Source organism: Cebus imitator, unplaced genomic scaffold (assembly GCF_001604975.1).
Source record: "Cebus imitator isolate Cc_AM_T3 unplaced genomic scaffold, Cebus_imitator-1.0 Scaffold3, whole genome shotgun sequence".
In the NCBI taxonomy this organism is placed as follows: domain Eukaryota; kingdom Metazoa; phylum Chordata; class Mammalia; order Primates; family Cebidae; genus Cebus; species Cebus imitator.
In genome coordinates, this window is record NW_016107318.1 from 6,293,002 (window position 1) to 6,314,842 (window position 21,841).

Consider the following 21,841-nt stretch of genomic DNA (forward strand, 5'->3'; position numbering starts at 1 on the left):
AAAAGGGACTTAAATAAATAAACGGCCATCTCAAGTTTCTAGATAAAAAGATTCAACATTAAAAAAAGTTTATTCTCAGCCAGGCATGGTGGCTCACGCCTGTAATCCAAGCACTTTGGAGGCCAATGCAGGCAATCACCTGAGGTCGGGAGTTCAAGACCAGCCTGACCAACATGGTGAAATCCCGTCTTTAAAAAAAAAAAAAAAAAAAAAAAAAAAAAAAAAAAAAAAAAAAAAAAAAAAAAACCAATCTTAAAAAAAAAAAAAAAAAAAGTTTATTCTCCCCATATTAATTCATGGAACAAGTACAGTTCCTATCAAACACAGGAGAATTTAAACATGATATAAACATAATTTAAAAATATAAATCACAGAAGGAGGATAAATCTGAACTGGCAATTATTAAAAGAAAACAGAAAACTAGAAAATTGTTTTGTGAAGTATTGACCCAAAAGGACACAAATAGATAAATCGAATGATTAAAAACCGCAGAAACATTTATGAAATTGATATACATGGTATATGATAAAGAAATTGATTTTGTGATCAAAGGATGACACAGGTTATTTTCTTGGATACAAAGTTGTATCTCTTCTTCATGGAAAACCAAAAATTAATTTCACAATCATTGAAAATACCTAAATATATAAAACGAAAATAAATCAAATCTAGCTGTTGATACAGATTAATTTTTACATAATCTTACGAGATGGTGAGAATGGACTAAGCATTAAAAAATGACAATTAGAAACACTGATGGACTATACTTCAGAAGATTTTAACAATTATATAAATACATGCATATATATACATATATATATATATATATCTTTTTTTTTTCTTTTGAGATGGAGTCTCTCTCTGTCTCCCAGGCTGGAGTGCAGTGGCACAATCTCAGCTCACTGCAACCTCCACCTCCCGGATTCAAGTGATTCTCCTGCCTCAGCCCCCCCGAGTAGCTGGGCCTATAGGTGCCTGCCACCATGCCCGGCTAATTTTTTTGTATTTTTAATAGAGAACGGGTTTCACCTTGTTGGCTAGGCTGGTTTCGAACTCCTGAGCTCAGGTGATCCACCCATCGCAGCCTCCCAAAGTGCTGGGATTACAGGCATGAGTCACCACGCCCAGCCCCCCCCCCACATATATAAATATCAATTTTTTTAATTAAACTATATTTTACAGTATATGTGACTAACAAAGAATGGACATCCTGACTAATTGATTTTAAAAATAAAAAGACAATTAGTGGTGACTTCTGAGATTCTGGTGTACCCATCACCCAAGCAGTGTACACTACACCCAATGTATAGTCTTTAATCCCTCACCCACCTCCCACCCTTTCCCCCAAGTTCCCAAAGTCCACCGTATCATTTTTATGCCTTTGCATCCTCATAGCTTAGGTTCCACTTAAGAATGAGAACATATTGATTTTCCATTCATGAGCTACTTCACTTAGAATAATGGTCTCCAATTTCATTCAGGTTGCAGCAAATGCCATTATTTCATTCCTTTTTATGGCTGAATAGTATTCCATGTTATATATACCACAATTCCTTTATCCACTAGTTGATTAATGGGCATTTGGGCTGATTCCCTATTTTTGCAGTTGTGAATTATGCTGCTATAAATATGCGTGTGCAAGTACCTTTTTTGTATAATGACTTCTTTTCTTCTGGGTAGATACCCAGTAGTGGGATTGCTGGATCATATGGTAATTCTACTTTCAGTTCTTTAAGGAATCTCCACACTGTTTCCATAGTGATTGTGCTAGTTTACATTCCCACCAGCAGTGTAAAAGTGTTCCCTTTTCACCACATCCATGCCAACATCTATTCATTTTTATTTTTTGATTATGGCCATTCTTGTAGGAGTAAGGTGGTATCTCATTGTGATTTTGATTTGCAACAAAACAATAAATTTAAATTGTCAACAAACATATGAACAATATTTTTACTAGTACTCAAATTAACACTGAAAAAAAAAATCACCATTTTCCCTACCACATTAGTTAAGCTTTAAGAAAATTTTAATACCCAGAGTTAGTTAAGTTTTAGCGTAAAAGTACTCTCATAAATTGCTAACAGGATTATATATTGGTAAAATGTTTTCGGATGGTTCACTAGATAGAATAATGTTTCTCCAAAATATCCACATCTTAATCTCTAGACCCTAAGCATGTTGACCACATGACAAAGGGGATTTTGCAGATGTGATTAAGACTCCTGTGATGGGGGGATTATCCTGGATCAGCCATATTGATGTGGGCTTAATGTAATCACAGAGGAAGATGAAGGCAGGAATGTCAGAGTAAGACAAGGAGATGAAATGATGGAGGAAGCAGAGGTGAGAAAGAGAGAAAGAAAAAAAATTTGAAGACGCTACGCTATTGTCATTAAAGATGGAAGAAGGGACTATAAACCAAGAAATGCAGGCAGCTGCTGGAACCTAAAAACCGAAAGGAGAATAATGATGGATTAAAGAATGAAAATGTATTCCACAGGCCTTATAAACCATTTATCCCTCAGGTCCTCCAGTAGTAATGCAACCCTGCTGACCTACAGGACTGTTAAGAACATAAATTTGTATTGTTTAAAATCATTAAGTTTGTGGCAATTTGTTTTTGTTATGTTTGAGACAGTGTCTCACTCTGTCAACCAGGCTGAGTACAGTGGCACAATCTTGGCTCACTGCAACCTCCATCTACCCTGTTCAAGAGATTGTCACACCTCAGCCTCCTGAGTAGCTTGGATTACAGGTGTGGACCACCACGCCCACCTAATTGTTGTATTTTTAGTAGAGATGGGGTTTTGCCATGTAGGCCTGACTGGCCTCAAACTCCTGGCCTCAAGTGATCTGCCTGCCTCGGCCTCACAAAGTGATGGGATTACAGGCATGAGCCACCATGCCTGGCCAGTTTGTGGTAATTTGTTATAGCAGCAATAGAAAATTCACACAGAAAGCGATTAGACAACTTTCAAACTATATCTGATCTATGATGCAGCAACTTAATTTCTAGGAATCAATCTTAAAGATATTATCAGAGAGAATACAAATAGCTAAGTAAAAGTAGGTTCACTGCAACAATATATAGTACTTAACAATCGAAAGTTACCTAAATTTGAAATAGGGGATTTATTAAATAAATTTATTGGATGTATTAAAGACATGTATTAAATAGATTATAAAAATACAACAGCAATGAAAACAACAGCAGTTCAAAAACATTTAGAGAAATGGGGAAATGGCCATGATAAGCTTTCTTTTTAAAGGTAGTTTACAAAACAGTACTATATGTAGTATAATACCAATTTTTTTCCATATATTTACTTTTTATTGAATTTGTTAATATTACAGAGATCTTGCATTGCCAAACCATGCTGGAGAATTCAAACAAATGGTACAATGGACAGCCTTATCCACCCATCACATGGTATATTAAAACTTGATTCATGTACATTTTGATATTTTCACAATCTTTTAAAAAGTTTTAATAAGAGTTGGAATTTAAATCTGCTGCAGGTCTTTAGATTTTGAGTACAGTATGCCTTTATATAACACTTCCACTTATTCATCTCTGTTCATTCTTCAGTAACATAACCCTAAACAAAATTATGCTAGGAAAAAATGCATACTTTTCAGGGAAAATACACAGTTAATGATGAAGAGGCTATTTCTTAAGGTTTTTGGTTCCCAAATAAAGTCTTCAGTTTACCAGAATCCCATTTCTGATTTAATCATTCAACCTCCCCTTGGCAGGCTCAGCTACTCACCCAAACACATTAGAAGGCAGGCATCCTACCTGCCACCTCAAATGTCAACATTATGGTCCAGATGTGGGTGGCAGGCCCCGTCAGAAGATACTAAAACACTCCTCAGAGTCCAATTCCTGCACTGATACTTTCATCAAGACTAAACTCCTATCTGAAAATGCTCCCACATCAAAATAGTTTTACTCACCCACTTGCTTCACTCTTGCCAGTAGCAAGTCTGAAACTCATGCATTTGGCAAAGGGATTTATTATAGAGAAACCCGGACTCTGCATCATGTGGTCGCATTACCCCTTTCAGATATTTCTATTGAACCAAAGATACAAAACTAGGAAACTGCCAGACTATCTCATTAAGTGGATACTCTTCTGTAATCCTGGGTAGCTTCCTCAAGTCCCTTTAAGGGACCAAAAACTAAAATTAATAGGTATTTTTAAGCTGCAATTATTAAAAACGGAAGTGCTACATCACCTGTCTTTGCCCTGACTCTCCAAAGGAACATAAAGACATGCCAAAAGGTTGAAAACAGAGCTAGCTGGTATAATCACTGCACCTTTAGAATAGCCAATACCTTGAAAATTTGGGCACAAGTATATAAGGAATTCTTATCAAAGATCATGCACAATCCATGACACTTAAATGGGTTTTAGCTGAGGTTTTGCTCATGTTGCTCTGAATTTGTAAGCACAGATCAGTGAACCCCTTAGCCTGAGCAGAAAGCATATTCTCCCCACTGCAGTTTATTATACAATTTACACCTGATTAGACGAGGCATTAGCAGCACCTGAAGTCGAGCCTCCAGCATCTCCTTTACATCAAAGGCTATTTGGTTCCACCCTCTTCCACCCTCAGGATTCACATACTCAGGAGACATTTCACAATCCTAATGCACACTTCAGGTTACTTAACCAAGCAATATGCTCTGTCAAAGAACTTATTTCAGATGAGATCTGGCATGTTCAGGGTGGTATGGCCATAGACCAAAGAACTTATTTCAAGTCAAAGCAAAAAAGGCTTTAATGTAGAACACAAACAAAACAAAACAAAAAGCACTATCCAAATAAAAAATTACAAAAAAAAAAAAATTATTCTCTCCTTCACCCTTTCCCCCACTTGGTGGACCCCAGTGTGGTTGAATTTATTTTGTGGTTACCTCAGAATACAACTAAAAGTTTAGACTACAAATCACAGCCCTACACAGATGATCCGAACACATCAGTTCTTTTCAGCGGTATGTTCCAGGAAGTCTAATGTAGCCATAACATATTACAGAGCCTATTCCTTAAGGGTAGGGCACAGCACACCTTAATTAACATCACTTAAATCCTCATCTTTTACAGCAGATCAGAACCCAGATGGCTGACTTTTTATGTAGAATTTCTGATAAGAATCCAGTAGAGCTGGTTTCAAGGTTCACATCTTTTGACACCTTAGTTGTAACTTTCTTATCCAGAAGTTGTGATCCATATGAAGTCCACAATGAGTGCATCAAATATGAGGTAGTCAACCCTTACGAAGGCTCAGTATCTGAACATAAAAAGATTTTGAAATAACTACTGGCTGCAGGTTTTGTTTTTTTGTATTTGCAGAGTAAATACAAAAGAACACTGTTGCAACTAGTTCACACATTTATCTAACAATGAAAATTCCCCTAAATCCAATATGCATAGAGCAGTCATGACACTTCAACTTCCACAGTACAATAGGGCCAGTCATGAAATCGAGTGGTCTGCATCAGTGTCTGTAGATCCAGCAGAAATCAGATGATGAATGGTGTTCATGGTGGTTACCTTCAGTCTATTTACCTCAGAAGGGTTAGCAAAGCCCATTTCTTAATTGTATGTGAGTGGCTGCTTTTCCGATTTTCAGCCATAGCATACTGGTTGTCTAGCTGAAGTTTTAAGGCCTGTTTTTTTGAAACCTCCTTCCTACCTCTATTTTTGTGTCTTACTACTTCAAAGCTCTTCTCCATTTCTTTATCCCTAAGGGAAAAGAAATGTAATCAGTAAATATATCTTCTTCACTAGGGTTTTTGAAAATATTCATCCCTGAATTTAAAAATGCCACCCCTTAGAAGAATCTGGGGAGGGGCAGATGGGGAGGTGTATATACAATCCTTATCAAACAATTTTAAGGCTTCAATTCGAACAGAAAACACAGAACACTGTCCTGAAACTCTAGAGTCCTATCTTCTATTGAATAGCATTAACTGTGACCCTATTTCAGGACACTTGAAGAAAACTGTTAAAAGCTGTGTAATGACATTCCTCCTAAGTCTTTCACTTTTAGCAAGTGATAGATAATACATCTCTCTCTTTATGCACAAGGGTAACAATTTTCTCATTCAAGTAAATTCTACTCATTAGTCAATGATTTCTCCTGACATCGATTTTGTGGGAGTGGATCTGACTAGATCAGGTAAAGAAACTTGAGTGTGGTAAATCACTGCCCTCCCAAAGGTCCCTTATACGTTTTTTTTTTTTTTTTTTTTTTTTTGAGACAGAGTTTCGCTCTTGTTACCCAGGCTGGAGTGCAATGGCGCCATCTCGGCTCACCGCAACCTGCGCCTCCTGGGTTGAGACAATTCTCCTGCCTCAGCCTCCTGAGTAGCTGGGATTACAGGCACATGCCACCATGCCCAGCTGATTTTTTGTATTTTTAGTAGAGACGGGGTTTCACCATGTTGACCAGGATGGTCTCGATCTCTTGACCTCGTGATCCACCCGCCTCGGCCTCCCAAAGTGCTGGGATTACAGGCGTGAGCCACCGTGCCCGGCCCCCTTATACATTTTTTAAGACAGAGCAGAGGAGCAAGTCCACGTGGAGGTTTAAATTCAAGCCAACTGTGCTCTCAAAGCAGCTAAAAGGCTGGGATTTATTCTAAAAGCCACCCCAAAAAACATTTCCATCTGATGTCATTTACATTTCTTCCCATTTTATTTTATTTTTTTAATTCATGTCCCTAAGTAAGATGTAGATATACCAAAGGCAGTCATTTAATTCCAGGTAGCATTCATTTTAAGTACTTGCTCCGGCTTTCTACATGCTTGACAGTTGACTGCAGGGATGGGAACCGTGTATCGCTGTAGATTTCTGGTGGTCCTTGCGGTATTTTCCTTGTTGTGGTTAACCAGGCCCCAGGAGGCCTATGCACACCACTAGTCATTGCTGGTTTGGAAGCACCGGAGCTGTTTTACTCCAAGGACCAGAGGATTTTTCCATACCACCACCACCTTCACCTTCTTCGCAGTTATCACCTGGATCTTGTCTCTTTTCATTATCGTCTTCTTTTCACTTATTTGCTTTGCCTGAACCCTGATGCCACTGTAGTCAACCTCTTCTTACTCCAATTCTTTCTATTCATCCAAGTCCTTCGTCACAGCCTTGGTGGCGGCCCCTGGGCCCGCAGCGCGCTCGCCGTCCCGCCATCTCCCGGCCGGGTCCCCACGCCCGCCCAGCCATGTTGCTCCCCTCCTTCTTCTTCTTCTTGTCCCTTTTGGCAAAGAAGTTTTCCAGGCTCCGCTTCTGCGTCTCGGCCACGGCCTCGGCCTCCTGGACCCGGATGGGTGGAGCCGGCGGTGGGTGCCGCCCGCGGGCTAATATCAATTTTTAAAAAGATATATATTTGACTAAAAATACAAAAAATTAGCTGGGCATGGTGGCAGGCACCTGTAATCCCAGCTACTCGGGAGGCTGAGGCAGGATAATCGCTTGAACCCAGGAGGTGGAAGTTGCGGTGAACCACGATTGCGCCACTGAACTCCAGCCTGGTGACAGAGTGAGACTCTGTCTCAAAAANAAAAAAAAAAAAAAAAAAAAAAACTATATATCTGACTATATTCAAAATGTTTATGGTAATCTCTGGGTACTGAAATTACAGGTAATTTTTCTTTATACTTCAGTAAAGACTAATTTTATAATAAACGAGTTAAAAATGTATAAATAATTATGTACATATTTGCTAAAAACAGCCTATGTGATATGTTTATAAATAGCAATATCAGTTACTGTAAGTGTAAAATACCCTCAAAATATAATTTTTTTGCCACAATAAACAATCCTAGATTCTCTAGTATCTGGAGATTTGTTTACATCAGCTCTACCTGTGTAAGCAGCACCCTCCAGCAGTGCTTGCCTGGCCTGACCTACTATTCCTCAATTCAATTTCCAATTTTGGGAACCCTGTCAATCATGAAAGTTACCTGAAAATAACAAAAGACTAAGTTTGCCAAGTCCCTAGCCTTAACATTATGTGCTATATTAAGTTACCTGACTTTCTACTGTTTTAAAGTACACTGGCTTTGCAAACTATTGAGTTGGTTTTTTGTTTGTTTGCTTTTGTTTGCTTTTGATACTCAATGACCATTTTAATTTAACATTTGGGCCAGGTGCAGTGGCTCACACCTGTAATTCTGGCACTTAGGGAGGCCAAGGCAAAAGAATAGCATGAGCCCAGGGGTTCAAGATCAGCCTGGGCAACATAGTGAGACCCTGTCTCTAAAAAGAAAAGAAAAAAGTTTATATTTGTGTTTTGGGTAAGTCAGACTACCACCAATTAAATGAAAATTGTTATGCATACACACACACACACAGAGTCACACACTGAACAACGTTTTAGTCAAAAATAGACCACGTATATGATGGTAGCTCTATAAGATAATAATGGGGCTGAAAAATTCCTATTGCCTAGTGACATTGTAGCCATCTTAACATCATAGTGCAATGCGGTACTCACATGTTTGTGGTGATGTTGGTGTAAACAAACCTACTGTGCTGCCAGTCTTATAAAAGTGTTGTTCATACAATTCTGTACAGTATACAATAGTTGATAATAAATGATTTACATTACCAGCTTATGTATTTACTATAATACACTTTTTATCATTATTTTAGAGTGTACTCCTACTTTTCTTAAAAAGGCACTGTAAAGCAGTCTCAAGCAGGTCCTTCAGAAGGTATTCTAGAAGAAGGTACTGTTATCATGGATGACAGCTTCATTTGTGTTACTACTCCTGAATATCTTTGATAGGACAAGATATGGAGGTGTATATTGCCCTACCCGATATGAGTAGGTGTCATCCAATCCTCAGGAGGCCTAAATAGAACCAAAAGAAGAAGTAAGGGAGAATGTGCTTTCTCTGCTGGTTTTTGATTTGGAATGTCAGTCTTTTGCATTCAGTCTGGAGCTATACTATCAGCTCATCTTCTGGGTCTCCAGTTTTCATATAGAAAATCATGGGATTTCTCAGTCTCCAAAATCACATGGGCCAATGTCTTATAAATCTCTTTTTGTGTGTGTGTGTATATATATATATGTACATACATATGTATATATGTGTGCATATGTCCTATTGATTCTGTTTCTTGGGAGAATCCTAACACAATATCAAAGAAATGATGTATTATACATATAAAATTTAAAACAACAGGCAGAAAATACCATATCAAAATACTATATTTAGATGTCTGGAGGTTAATTTTATTTTGTTTGGTGACTTGAAATATAGCCTCATGTGGTTACTCCTTTATCAGCAAAGCCTTAACTGACACCTTTCCCCTAGAGTGAACGGGAAGACTTCATCTTTGCAGTTCCACTATACGTTATATTTACTTAAGATATATGATTGCACTTAACAGCCATGAATTGAAATGAACGAGTAAGGCATTACTTCCTATCTGTAGTAGAATCAATGACCTTTAAGGCAGGGATCAGATCATACTTATCTATGTACCCCAAGGGCCTAGCACAGTGCTTGCAGACAGTCAGTAAAATGCTTAGTGAATGCATAAAAACTTAATTTGGAATAGAGTAAATTTTGTGATCAATTTTTTTTTTTTTTTTTTAAGAATCATGGTAACTTCATGGCAAAGTCTAGAGGTCAATATAGTCATCTGTCTTTCAGCTCTTTCATTAAAGCTGTGGTTCTCAAAGTACAGGTCTGGGGCAGGCTGGGGCCTCCTAGAAGACATTTAGCAATGTCAGGAGACATTTTTATATGTCACAACTGAGGAGGGTCCTAAAAACATCTAGTGAATGAAGGTTAGGTTTGCTGCTAAACATCCTACATGGCCAGGACAGCCACCCACAACAAAATATTCAGCCCCAGATGCTGAAATTGCCCACGTTGGGAAACTTAGCGTTAGAGGAATCCAGCTGAGCTAATTAAGCAAGAGTCCTAACCCTTCTCCCATAACCCTCTTAAACAAAAGTTTAGCCTTATGCAAAAGAAAGAATATCAATAGCTGCAACTTAAAGGTGTATAACAATTTGTTTTAGAGAACATTTTGCAACCTGAGGGCTCAAGGTTGAAAGGGCTCAAGTTAGTGCTGAATTAGGAGGAAAATAAGCTCTTACTCTGAGCCAAACACTCCTAAACACTTTCTTCTTAACTCCTGGCCAGCTCATTCATTATTTAATCTGAATCTCACCGGTAGCTGCCTCAACACTGCTTTCTCATGTTACCTCAATTTCTGAGCTGAGGCAGGATCACCTGTGTCAAGGGAGCCCTTTCTTCCAGCTATTATTTTGGTAATAATTTTATTTTTGTGATTTTCTTTTCTTTAATTCAGTTAAAGAATGTGGCTTAGCTCAGCTCTTCTTCACATTAGGCCTCTTTAAAAAAATAATTCTAATCTTGGCTAAAAACATTTTACAATAAAGCCTGATTGAAAGATAATAAAATGGCATCCTTAAGAATCAAGAGCAACAAAAACAACCAGCTGCAACCTTCCCCTTTTCCTTCTTAGTTGGGCCTTAAATGGCATTCCAAAGACACTGCTTCTGGGACAGCTATCTGCAATCAATACAACCTCTTGGAGTTTTTACGGGGGTGTCCCTATCTCTCTCTCTCTCTCTCTGACTATGGGAAAGTAATTTTACCTTCTCTGAGCCTAAGTTCCCTCAACTGCTAAGGGAGTTAAGCTAAAGCATTTCTAAAGTCTCTGCCACTGTTAACACTCTCTGTAGTTTTAACTCTAATAACTACTCAACTACATATCATAGCTTGCTAATCAGAAACTTGACTGGTAACTCTCTTAGAACATTAGGCTTTTGAATATTTATGGAGAAGTGGAGCAAGATGGAGGAATAGAAAGCTCTACCCATTGTCCCACCAGCAAGGACACTCAGTTAACAACCATCAGGAAAAAATCTTTATAAGAACCCCAAAAATCAAATGAGCACTCACAGTACCTGCTTTTAACTTCATATCACTGAAAGAGGCACTGAAGAGATAGAATAAACAGTCCTGAATCACCAGTGCCACCCCTCTGCCTCCCTGGGCAGCAGTAACATGGTGTTGATAGCACCTCTGGGAACTAGGGGAGAGAGGACACAATAATTGTGAGACATTGAACTCAGTGCTATTCTATTAAATAAGAAAGACCAAACAGCCCACACCTGCCCATAAAGAGAGAAACCAGCCCTAGCCAGAGGGAAAGCACCTATCTCAGAGGTCTGAACTTGAGTGCCTGTGAAGCTCACCACCAAGGGCTATCGCACTCTGTGACTCTTAAGAAAACGTGAAAGGTAGTCTGGGGCATAAAAGCTGTAACTCGGTAGGTAAGTCCTAGTGCTGAATTAGGCCAACAGACAACCAACTGGGGTGCACACAACATACCGAGACACCAGCTTGGGCAGCCAAGGGAGTCCCAGCATCACCCATCCCCTAACCCAAGTCTACACAGCTCTCAGCTCCAAAAGAGACCCCCTCTTTCTGCTTGAGGAGAGGAGAGGGAAGAGTGCGGAGGACTATGTATTATAGCTAAGATACTAGCCCAGCCACAGCAGGATAGAGCACCAGTCAGAGTCACGAGGCCCCTGTTCCAATCCTTGCTCCAAGACAAAATTGCTAGACATACTCTGGGCTAGAAGGAAACCCACTGACTTAAAGGAAAGGACCCAGTCCTGCCAGCATTCATTACCTGCTAACTGAAAAGCCCTTGAGTCCTGAGGAACCAGCAGCAACACCTAAGTACTACACTGAGAGCCTTGGGTAAGCCTCTGAGACTTGCTGGTTTCAGGTGTGACTCAACACATAATCAGCTGTGGTGGCTATGGGGTAAAACTCCTTCTGCTTGAGGAAAGCAGGTGAAAAAGTAAAGGGGACTTTGACTTCCACCTTAGACACCAGTGCAGTCACAGGGGAGTAGAACACCAAGTGGGTTCTTGGGATCTCTGACTCCAGGACTTGATTCTTGGATGGCATTTCTGGGCTTGCCCTGGGCCAGAGGGGAACTTACTTCCCTAAAGGGTGAGTCCCAGGCCAGGGAGCATTCACTCAGCTGACTTAAGAGAGCTCGAGTCTTCAGGGAACATCAGTGGTAGTCTGCAAGTATTCCTCATGGCCTGTAGTAGCAGTGGCTATCGGGTAAGGGTATTCTGCCTTTGGGAAGGGTAAGGAAGAGTAGGAAGTGTAGGGTCCAGCCCTGCTGGGTCTAGAGGGTATTCTCTACAGGTATGGAGATGAGAGACTGTAGAAATAAAGACACAATAAACCGAGATCAAGAGAAAAAGAGTTTGGGCCCAGGGGTCCACTACCACCAGTTCGCGGAGAGATCAATAGTGGCCCCAAGTGCCTGGACATTCTGACTTTTATTAGGTGCAAAACAGAGGGGCAGGGTAAGTAGGGTGGATCTTCAAACAGATCATGTGTCTAAGGAACAAGGGGCCCAGGACTTTCAAGTAGCTGAAGCAGGGGACAGCAAGATGTGTCAGCACTTCTTTATGTTATACTTGCCAAGTAAGAACGAAGGCTTCAAAAATTGTGCTACTTCTTACTGTCTTCAAAAGAGGAACCAGGTGCAGAAGTAGGGAGTGAAAGCAGACACAGATTGCAACCAATATAGCACAGCACCACACAGAGACAATTAAGCCCCCACTGGGGGTTGGGCTGACTGATACCAGTCCCTTCACGAGAGCGTAGAGGGAGTGGAGTGTTCTCTGACTTGCCCAAGGACAGGAGATGTTCCCTTCCAAGGTGTGCTGAGTAGAGGTGCTTCCCCAAGCACTGGTGCTACCTCAGAGATTTTGGATGCCCTCCAGAAACCCTTATGCGGTTGTGACAGAGGGCTTGGTTTCGGCATTCAACAGGTTATCTCTGCTGATCGCCACCAATCCATGTTATGCTCTTGCCTTGTGGCCACATTTCATAGTGTCCCTTATCAGTCCCTGACCACAGCAACCTGAAGTTCCTAGATAATTATGCATAAAGTAAAAGAAGGCTTTAATCAAGGCTTAATATTCAATAAGACTAATATCACTCATAATATTCAATAAGACTATATCGAATCACTCATGAAACTTATTCCTAACTAGATTCTTCTTTCTATATTCTATTTATTTATTTATTTATCTATCTATCTATTTATTTATTTATTTTAAGAGACGGGGTTTCACCATGTTGGCCAAGCTGGTCTCGAACTCCTGGCCTCAAATGATCCACCCACTTCGGCCTTCCAAAGTGTTGGGATTACAGGCGTGAGCCACCGCACCTGGACTTCTATAGTCTATTTATTAAACAGGAACTGGCTGAGGCTTCAGTCTTCTGCCTTGGCACTTATGAGACTTTCCACCCACAGGGAAGGGCTGTGTTATGTGGGTTGAGTGCCAGCTCAGCCACAATATAATAGAATACCAGGTAGACTTCTAAGGTTTTTGACTAGTCCCTGCCTCCCAGACAACCCACCTGGGACTTGGGGGACCTCGCTACCCTAAAGGAAAGGACACAGGCTTGTCTGGCTTTGCCACCTGCTGATTGTAGAGCCCCAGGGTCTTGAGTGAACATAAGCAGTTGACAGGGAAGGCCCTGGACAGGGACCAGCACTGTGCTAGCTTCAGGTCTCACCCAGTGCAACCACAGAGGTAGTGACCACAGGGTATTTATGCCACTCCATCTCTAGCTTTAGGTGGCTCAGAACAGAGAAAGAGATTCTGTCTGTATGAGAGAAAGTAAAGGAAGGGAACAAGGGTATCTGCCTGGTAATCCAGATAATTCCTCTAGATCTTGTCCAAGACCATCAAGGCAGTTCCTCTACAGGGAAAAGTTGAAAGCCTTTTCTCTAAGATCTGGCAAGCATGCCCACTGTCAGTCACCACTGTTACTCAACATAGTACTGGAAGTCCTAACTAGAGCAGCCAGACAAGGGAAAAATGTAAAGGGCATCCAAATTGGATGTGAAGAAGACAAATTATTCTTGTTTGCTGATAATGTAATCTTACCTTTGGAAAACCCTACACTCCACAGGAAAACTATTAGAACTGATAAATACAAAATCCATATTAAAAAATCAGTAGCATTTCTATATGCCAACAGTGAAGAATGTGAAAAAGAAATTTTAAAAGTAATCCCATTTGCAATAACCACACATAAAATTTAAAACCTAAGAATTACCTTAACCAAAGAAGAGAAAGACCTCTATAATGAAAACTATAAAACACTCATGAAGGAAATTGAAGAGGACATAAAATATGAAAAAGAATTCCTTGTTCATGGAGTGGAAGAATCAATGTTGTTAAAATGTCTTTACTACCCAAAGCAATCTACAGATTCAATGCAATCCCTAACAAAATACCAATGACATTCTTCTCAAAAATAGAAAAAGCAATCCTAAAATTTATATGGAAACATAAAATACTCAAAATAGCCAAAGCCATCCTAAGCAAAAAGAACAAAACTGGAGGAATCACATTGTCTGACTTCAAATTATGCTACAGATCTCTAGTAACCAAAACGGCATGGTACTGGCAAAAACAAAAACCAGACACATAGACCAATAAAACAGAATAGAGAACCCAGAAACAAACCCAGAAAAAAATAGGGAAATTCTTCAGGACATTGGTCTGGGCAAATATTTCTTGAACAACACCCCACAAGCACAGGCAACTAAAGTAAACAGGAACAAATGAGATCACATCAAGTTAAAAAGCTCTGCACGGCAAAGGAAACAATCAACAAAGTGAAGAGACCACCCACAGAATGGGAGAAAACATTTGGAATTAATAACAAGAATATATAAGGAGCTCAAACAACTCTATAGAAAAAATCTAATAACCCGATCAAAATATGGGCAAAAGATTTCAACAGACATTTCTCTAAAGAAGACATACAAAAGGCAAACAGGCAAATGAAAATGTGCTCAACATCACTGACCATCAGAGAAATGCAAATCAAAACTACAATGAGATATCATCTCACCCCCATTAAAATGGCTTGAATCCAAAAGACAGGCAATAACAAATGCTGGCAAGGATGTGGAGAAAGAACCCTTGTCCACTACTGGTGGAAATGTAAATTAGTACAACCACTATGGAAAACAGATTGGAGGTTCTTCAAAAAACTAAAAATTGAGCTACTGTATGATCTGGCAATCCTACTGCTGGGTATATACAAAAAGAAAGGAAATCAGTATATTGAAGAGATATCTGCACTCCCAGGTTTATTGCATCACTATTTACAATAGCTAAGATTTGGAAACACCTAAGTGTCCATCAACAGGTGAATGGATAAGAAAATGTTGTACATACACACAATGGAGTACTATTCAGCCATATGAAGAATGAGATCTGGACCCTCCTGCAATGCTCGACCCCAGGATTCCCTGGCTCGCTTGCTCACCATGACCAAAAAGGAAGCAGCCTTCCATGATGCAGTGGAAGAACGAGTGATCAGTGAGGAGTACAAAATATGGAAAAAGCACACTCCTTTTCTTTATGATTTGGTGATGACCCATGCTCTGGAGTAGCCCAGCCTAACTGCCCAGTGGCTTCCAGATATAACCAGACCAGAAGGGAAAGATTTCAGCATTCATCGACTTGCCCTGGGGACACACACATCGGATGAACAAAACCATCTTATTATAGCCAGTGTGCAACTCCCTAATAATGATGCTGTTTGATGAGTCACACTATGACAGCGAAAAAGCAGAATTTGAAGGTTTTGGCTCAGTTAGTGGAAAAATTGAAATAGAAATCAAGACCAACCATGATGGAGAAGTGAAGAATGTGAAAAAGAAATTTTAAAAGTAATCCCATTTGCAATAACCACACATAAAATTTAAAACCTAAGAATTACCTTAACCAAAGAAGAGAAAGACCTCTATAATGAAAACTATAAAACACTCATGAAGGAAATTGAGGTAGGTGTCTGACCCATGAAGTATAAATACTGAAAGATGTCACTTTTATTCGGAAAATAGGAGATTCAAGACATATAGATTCCTATTCGAAAATCTTGACACCTGACTTTCCAGAACGCACATTTTCATATGTAGACCAGTTTCCTCTTAATTTCTTCAGTTAAGTCAAAAACTACCTGTTCCTCTTTACCCATACATTTTTGCTTGTTAGTGTATTTCTTGAGCTCTTTTCATGTTGTTTCTTTCCTTTCTGTGAAATTGTGTTTTGTTTTGTCTTTAACTTGGAACCACCAAGTTGTAAAGATGTATGTTTTTACCTGACAGTTATACCAAAGGTAGACTGTCAAGCTGAGAAGAGTAAATCAATAACTTATATTTGTTTTAAAAATTAAATGAATCCTTAGTAAAAGTTGCTTTTTTTTTTAGGAGTGAGCTCTTGGCCACTAGTTTGATGCCATCTCCATTTTGGGTGACCTGTTTCACCAGCAGCGCTGTTACTCTCCGTGACTAACTGTGTAAGTGCTTAAAATGGAATAAATTGTTTTTCTACATAAAAATAATAATAATTTAAAAAAAAAGATTGAGATCCAGTCATTCGCAACACATCTGGAACTGGAGATTATCATGTTATGTGAAATAAGCCAAGCAAAGAAAGACAAACATCACATGTTCTCATTTATTTGTGGGATCTAAAAATCAAATCAATTGAACTCATGGACAGAGAGAGTAGAAGGATGGTTACCAAAAGCTGGGAATGGCAGTGGAGAGGTTGGTGGGGTGATGGGTGGGGTTAATGGGTACAAAAACATAAAAAGAATGAATAAGACCTACTATTTCATAGCAAAATAAAGTGACTATAGTCAATAATAATTGTATATTTTAAAATAACTTAAAGAATGCAATTGAATTGTTTTTAACTCAAAGGATTAATGCTTGAAGGGATGAATACTCCATGATGTGCTTATTTCACATTATGCATCATTCTGTATGATGTGCTTATTTCACACTGCATGCCTGTATCAAAACATCTCATGTACCCCCTAAGTATATACACCTACTATGTATCCACAGAATTTTTAAAATTTTTTAAAGTTCTATTAAGGTGAATTTATTATTGAAGAAAAGAAAATTTTAAATAAATTTAGTGTAGTTAATTTGTACAATGTTTATTAAATCTGCAATAGTGTACTATTATATACTAGGCCTTCATAGTCACTCACAACTCACTGATCTACCCACCCAGAGCATCTTTCAGTCCTGCAAGCTCCAATGATGGTAAGTGCCCTTAACAAGTATACCATTTAAAAAAATATTTTATACTGTTTTTACTGTTTTGGATACAAAAACATTTACCATTGTGTTGTTATTGCCCACACTATTTAGTATGATGTACAGGTTTGTAGCCTCGAAGCAATAGGCTATACCATATAGCTTAGGTGTATAGTAGGCTAAACCATTGAGGTTTTTGTAAGTACATTCTATGATATTCACACAACAGTGAAATAGCCTAACAATATATTTCTCAGAACCTGACCACATTGTTAAGCAATGCATGACTAACTGTACATCTATACACACGCACCTATACCATATATGTAAATTGATTGTAAAAGCCAATTTACAAACTTTAAAACCTAAAGGAGAATGATGACGGATGAAAGAATTAAAATTTCTATCACAACTTCCTTTGACTGAATAGATCCTAAATCTCTATCTATACGATGAAATGCTCAAACTGAAGATTCATATATTAAAATAGAACAGAATGGTTAAATGATTATTCATATAGAGGGGTAATTTTAACACTTAAAATCAATTGTGTGACTGATACAGGAGCAGAGAGACTAGAAAAATTGTTCTGATTCTGAAAGTAATTCTTGGCAACTGCCAATATTTCCAAATTACTCAGTTTTATTGTAAAAAATATATACTTGGGTATTGTCTAAGCTTATTACAGAAAAGCCTTCATTGAATTATTAATAAATATCAAACCCTTTTTTTAGGAGATGGAAGGGAACCAAATAATAGAAGACACATGAATTTAAAAGTCTGAAGATTTTTGGCCAGGCACAGTGGCTCACACTTGTAATCCCAGCACTTCGGGGGGCAGAGGTGGGTGTACCGCCTGAGGTCAGGAGTTTGAGAACAGTCTTGCCAACATGGTGAAACCCTATCTCTACTAAAAATGCAAAAATTTGCTGGGCATGGCAGCACACACCTGTAGTCTCAGAAACTCAGAGGCTGAGGCAGAAGAATCTCTTGAACCCGGGAGGTGGAGGGTGGGGTGAGCCAAGATTGCACCACTGCACTCCATCCTGGGTGACAGAGTGAGACTGTATCTCAAAAGAAAAAAGAAAAAGTTTGGAGATTTTTTATAAAACTCTGGTTAAAAACCTTGCTCATTACACTTTCAAAGAGTAAATTTTATGGGATATAAATTTTCTTATTTAAAAATTGATTATACTAGTTAATGTCTATTATTAAAAGGAGCCACGTAACAGTAGGTTAAAAAAATATCTAGAAACTAATTCGTGATAATCTAAGAGTGCAGAAATTTTAGGATAAGCTATAGAAATGCATAATTATTGTTCCGTAGATTTTTCCGTCTCTCAAATATCAGATGTCAATTGACCACTGGCTGAGTGCTAGATTCTAATAATTTCATGCTTGAATTCCCTAAAATGCTGATTATTATGTTATGTGCCTCATCTTTGTTAGATATCCAAAAACCAGTTAAGAGGCTTAACATCACAATGAGATATCACCTCAGGCCTGTTATGATGGGCCGTTATTTAAAAAACAAAACAAAACAAAAAACAAACAGAAAACAACAAACATTGCTGAAGATGTGAAGAAACTGGAGCCTTTGAGCACTATTGGTAGAAATGTAAAATTGTGCGGCCATCATAGAAAACAGTAAGGATATCCCTCAAAAAATTAAAAATAGTAGTACCATATGATCCAGCAGTTCCACTTGCGGGTATTTAAACAAAAGAATTGAGAAGAGGATTTCAATGAGATATTTATACTTCCATGTCCATTGCAGCACTATCTACAATAGTCAAGAGGTAGAAACAATCTAAATATCCACCTACAGATGAATGGATAAAGAAAATGTGCCACATATGTACAGCAGAATATTATTCAGCCTTATAAAAAAGTAAATCCTGCCATATGCTACAACATAAATGAACCTTGAGGACACTATGCTGAGTGAAATAAGCCAGTCAGAGAAGAAATGCTGCATGATTCCACTTATGGGAGGTAGCTAAATTAGTCAAACTCAAGGAAGTAGAAAGTAAAATGATGATTGCCAGGGGCTGTACGGAGGGAGAAATAGGGAGTTTCTGATAAATGCGCATACAGTTTTTGTCATGCAAAATAAAAAAGTTCTAGGTATTTGCTTACACTTGAAAGTTTATTAAGAGGGCAGATTTTAAGTTATATATTTCTTTGACCACACTACAAGATAAGCAGAAAAGTGATATCTACAAGATAAGCAGAAAAGATGATATTCTCCTGGGGAAGAGGGAAGGTAAGAATCTTACGTTCTTACTTGGGTAAAAGACCACATGATTTCTATGCATAAAGTGAAGTCTGGATTTTAATGTACTTCTGATGATACTTTCTACCTTAAATGTGTTTATCTCAAAGAACCTTGCACAGCTCAATAGAACAGTGACAGACAATAAAAGAATCTATTCATAGCTTTTTGTTATTCATAATCCCAGAACATCTATCATGGTGAGACTTTTAAGTAGAAATTAAAGAGATTAGATCTTTGATTTTGTTTTTTAAAGGGCTAAAATTTCATATATGTTCTTATGATTTTCTGTAAGTAATTGTATTTCCAACATGCTCAATATAAGTCATCTGTGTGTTTATTTTTTTAATTTAACTGTAATACTAGATATTTTGTGGTTTCTGCCTTTTTTAGCAACAGCTGACTAGCCTGAGGGGTAGACATTGTCCCAAGGAAAACTCACATAAAATTTGATCAAGGCTGTGTTAAAACAGCGTAACTTAAAAATGTGAGTTAAAATTAAGTTTAAAAATTGTGTTACAAATTTGAGTAGATGTTGTGAGGTAGAGAAAAGTCTACCAATTGTAGCTTTGTGCAGGCCAAAGTTTTGAGGGAACCAAAATTATGAGTCTAAGTATTTCCTGAGGGTTGTCTGAATTCATGAATAAAACAGTAAAAATTCAGTTTATCATGTATCTTAAGATACTTTTTAAAACTGAAACAGTGGTACTAACATATATTCAAGGCATCATATAATATGTACATACACATGGACATGGACACTCTGCCTTTGAAAGTACATACTAATCTTACCCATACTTCCAAAATCAGGAAATCCCACTTCGCTCAAATATTTTTCCTTAGTATTTTCTTTTAAATACACAAATCAATACTAGAGACAAATGGTATTGGAAATGGGAAAGCCTGGTAAAAGGGCTAATACAGGTTGAGTATTCCGATCCAAAATGCTTGGGACCAGAGTGTTTCAGATTTTGGATTTGTTTCAAATTTTGGAATTTTGCATACATATACATAATGAGATATTTTGGGAATGAAGTCCAGGTTTAAACATGAAATTCATTTATGTTCCATATACATTTTATACATGTAGCCTAAAGATAGATAAATTTATACAACATTAAAATAATTTTATACATGAAACAAAGTTTGTGTACGTTGGTTCATCAGAAAGCAAATATGTCAGGTGTGGAATTTTCCACTTTTGATGTCATATCAGAGCCACAAAAGTTTCAAATCTTGGAATATATTGGATTTTGGATTTTTAGATTAGGGATGCTCAACCTGTATACCTGTATAAACTTTATAGAGTAGATAGAACTTTTACAAGCTTAATTTTATGTAATTATATAACAACTGTATTTCTGAATTCATCAAAAAGTCATTCTTATCTACTGACATTTGTAGTTTGCTCAGACTATACAAACATGTCATTCATCTATGACTTACCTATACATTTCATTTCTGGAGAAAGTGCTTAGCTGGCCAACTCTGTTCTTGGCATCCCTCCTTAGGCAAGTGACTACCTCAGTTGTCTAGAGCTGTTGTGCTACACCTTTTATAGTTTCCCAATTCCTAAACCATTACACTCAGATTTTCCTGATATGCTACCCTCTTATTAACAAAATGTAGCTAGGCGTTGCTTGGCCAGAGTCTGCAGGACAGACTTAGCAGCTGGTGCCCCTGCGTGAGGAAAACTGCAATAGATCACAATGGAACCCTCAAAGACAAAAGTGAAGAGACTGTGCAGTCAGTAAGTCATTGGTGCCCACTCAGGATTTCCAAGTTCAGGGGAATTATTCAAGCTAGGGTTTCATCATGGGATAACAGTTATCACCACAACAGAAACAGTATATGAAAGTATTGAAACAGCTGCTTAAAGCTGGTGGAGCCTTGGTTTCACAGGCTGAATTAAGGGACCTAATGCAAACTGTTGTTTCCTATAACCCATGGTTCCTGGAAGAAGGCACACTGGACTTAGAGTTCTGGGAACAAGTGGGGAGAAATCTTAAAACGATGTCGTGAACAAGAACAACAGTAGCATCTTTAACATTATGGGCCTTAGTCAGGGCTGCTTTGGCCCCACTCTACACAGAAGAGCCTAAAAAGGGAAGGCACCTACCTCACTGACTCCTCCTCCTCCTCCCTCAGCCCTGCCATTACCAAGTAAAAGTGCCACAGAAGACTCCCCTGAGTCCTCTCCCCCAATAAAGTAGAAAAAGGGCAAGGGAGACACTACAGCTGTGGGACCCTGTCTTAGGCAAGCAGCATTAGAAGGGGAGTTCTTGGCCTGCCCAGTAATGCAAGATCGACAAGGCAATCAGGTATATGAACCCATTTCTTTTGATGCTTATAAAGAGATAAGAAAAAGCATTAGAGAAAATGGAGCTGCTAGCC

The 21,841-nt window shown here is 38.5% G+C and overlaps 1 pseudogene; it reads right to left on the bottom strand.

The window, feature by feature from the left end:
• Positions 1-5,329: 5,329 nt before the first annotated feature.
• On the bottom strand, positions 5,330-20,243 carry LOC119471609 (annotated as a pseudogene).
• Positions 20,244-21,841: the final 1,598 nt, after the last annotated feature.